Source organism: Amphiprion ocellaris, chromosome 8 (assembly GCF_022539595.1).
Source record: "Amphiprion ocellaris isolate individual 3 ecotype Okinawa chromosome 8, ASM2253959v1, whole genome shotgun sequence".
Classification (NCBI taxonomy): Eukaryota; Metazoa; Chordata; class Actinopteri; family Pomacentridae; genus Amphiprion; species Amphiprion ocellaris.
The window spans coordinates 12,655,508-12,658,523 of NC_072773.1; positions in this window are offsets into that span (position 1 = coordinate 12,655,508).

The window sequence follows — 3,016 nt, forward strand, 5'->3', positions numbered from 1 at the left end:
TCTCATAACTTACCGTTGACAGGCAGCTATGGTCTTTTGGTGCATAATAAAACCAGGAAAATGCAGTCTTTGGATATTTTGCTTGCAATAGACAAGTGCCTAGTAGATGAAAGCATGGATGGACTTTTAAAAGTCTGTAGCAAAGAGGAATGAGCTGATCTTGATTAGCTGTCTCAAAGCAAGACGGAGTAGCTTCGGTCAGCTTGGCGTAAGACGACAACTCTTTTGGAATATGACTTTAAAAGAGTCCAAACTGTTGAACGTTCAATTTTGAATTTCAGTGAGGCAGGACATACTATGTTTCACTGTTAATGTCAACTAACCAAATAAACTTCTTCTCAATGTTTTTTTTTCAGAGAAAAATATTTTATGTTGTGTCAGCAGTAGATTAGGTGGCAGTTGTAACGCAACCAGAGAGTAGGTTTTGCCTAACAGGCTTAGTGTAGAAAAAAAATCCTTCCTCTAAAAAACCAGTTCTGTGAGAATCGCACTTCCCTCCCACTCAGGGTGTGTCTTAAAACGTTTAATGCACCAGTCCTCTGGAGGACCAACTGCTCTGTGCACATGACCTCATCTCAAACACCATTATCACCATTTGTGAATAAAAAAAAAAAAAAACTTGATAGGGTTGAGTCAGAGTGAAATGAGATGAGATGAACAAACTGGTGTATTTTACATATTGAGCTGTGAAATCACAGTACAATTTCTGTGCACTGAGTGAACTATGTACAAAGAGATTTCTCAGCATTTTTTAAAATTTTGAATAGGGCAGCATAATGTGTTAGGAGTAAAACAGAGGGATGACATTACTCAGCATGGAACGTCTGCCTCCTACTACACCCGACTGTGTCCAGCCCTTTGATAGTGATCGTATAATGATACAAGAAAAGCATTTGGAGAGCTCAGTACTCTGCCAAGGCTGCTCAGTCGTTGTATTATTTCTGACGGATGAAATCTTTAAAAAATTGACCTTGCACTGAGCACAGGCGTGTGTTATGCATGTGCACGTTATGTAGGGATACCACATCGCCTGACCTAAATATGCAGTGGGTGGCAGGAATTGATGGGACTCAGAAACACCCCCACAATGTAATAAATTATTCCTTGTATGATTTCCAAAGGATAAGACCTGATAAGTCCACAGTGGTCAATTTGTAGTAGGATCGCAATCATGTGATTGTCAGGAGGCAGCTGACGTAGTGTTCACTTGTTGTCATGGTTACAGTGATGCCGTGCCGCTATCTTGCAGTGATACAGAAATCTGTAACAAATCCGTGGATCCAGACTATAAGCTGCATCACTGCCAAAACCTAATTACTTGGTCCTTGTGTCATTTCTGACCTTCCCTGAAAATTTCATCCGAATCTATTAGTCCCTTTTTGAGTAATGTTGCTAACAGACAGACAGACAAATGTAGGGCGATCATCACATATGTAACTCCACCGCGTTCCTTGGCAGAGTAATAATAATACTTTATTTATATAGCGCCCTTAAGAACAGCATTCACAAGGTGCTTTGACAGTTAAAACATGAAAATACAGTCAAGCAAGACATAAGGAGACAAGGCAGAGCAGTCAAACTAAATAAATAGTAAAAATGGTAAGTTAAATAAATAATTACAAAGATTAGAAGACATATCAAACAATGAACTAGACAGTTTAAAAATTGAAGAATAAGACTGAAATTTAAAAGTTAGAAATTAGAAATCTAAAAATTCACACCACACCAAAAAACCAGGCAGCTAAAATTAAAACAAGAGAGAACATATAAAATAAATAGGACATAATACAGAACAGAACAGTAAAACTAATTAAAGCTAAAAGTAAACTTCACATAAAAGCAAGGCTATACAAGTGGGTTTTAAGAAGTGATTTAAAAGAGGTTACTGACTCTGCAAGCCGTATCTCCTCAGGCAGGTCGTTCCAAAGTCGAGGGGTCCAGATGAAGAACATTCAGTCACCCTGAGATTTAAGCCTTGACTTTGGAACGACCAGAAGGGATCCACCTGAGAATCTGAGGCTCATAAGGGGTCAAAGGATCACAAATGTAGCTAGGGGTGAGACCCTGGCAAGCTTGAAAAGTGATTAGCAATATCTTAAAATCAATTCTAAAGCGTACGGGGAGCCAGTGGAGGGAAGCCAGACAGGTGTGATGTGATGTCGTCTATTAAACATTAAATTTACAGGAAAGCCAAGAAGCAAGATAGACTGGATAATTTTTTTGATGGGGGAGGTAAACTGAAGTCTGTCAAATAAAACGCCTTGGTGTCTGGCAACAAGTTTTACGTTGGCGGAATATGGACTGAGGTTGCTGGTGGTGAAACTGCTATATAGGTTTGGAGGATTTAAAAAGTAAGACTTCAGATTTAGATTTGTTTAGTTGTGAGCCATTCAACGGTTAATGTCATTGAGACGGTTAAAAACAGCAGCTAGACCTCCAGGATCAGCTGGTCTCGGTGGAAGGTATATCTGTGTGTCATCTGCATAAAAATGAAAGGATATATTGTGGCATTGGTTTAAAAGACCAGGGAGGGAGTAAATAAGTAGAAAATAAAATTGGACCTAAGGAGTAAAAGTAGTCAACAATCGTAACACAGTTCCAGTTTTGTAGAATCAAGCAAATGTCAGACCATGAGAAAAATGTCACTGACAGATGTGACTTAAATTTAAAATGTTAGCTCATTACAAACATGTAATCGCACAAAGTAGACACTTTGTAGTGCTTCACAGATATGTAGAGTCAAATTTCAATTTCTATAACTAGCCCAGAAACACACCCTGAGGAGCTTTGATTCAGATCTAGGAATATCTGTGCCTTGATGCTCTTCTAGAACACACGAAATGACTGAAAGTAGAATTGGTCCAGAACATCACAACACCAAACAATATATCTTACTCTAATGTACCCTCATTTTTAACAGATCGTCTTCATTGTGCCAAACACTTGTGTTATGTATCCTTACAGTACTGGCTAGTTTGAGGCATGTGCATAATGAATGACACAGATACACATTAAA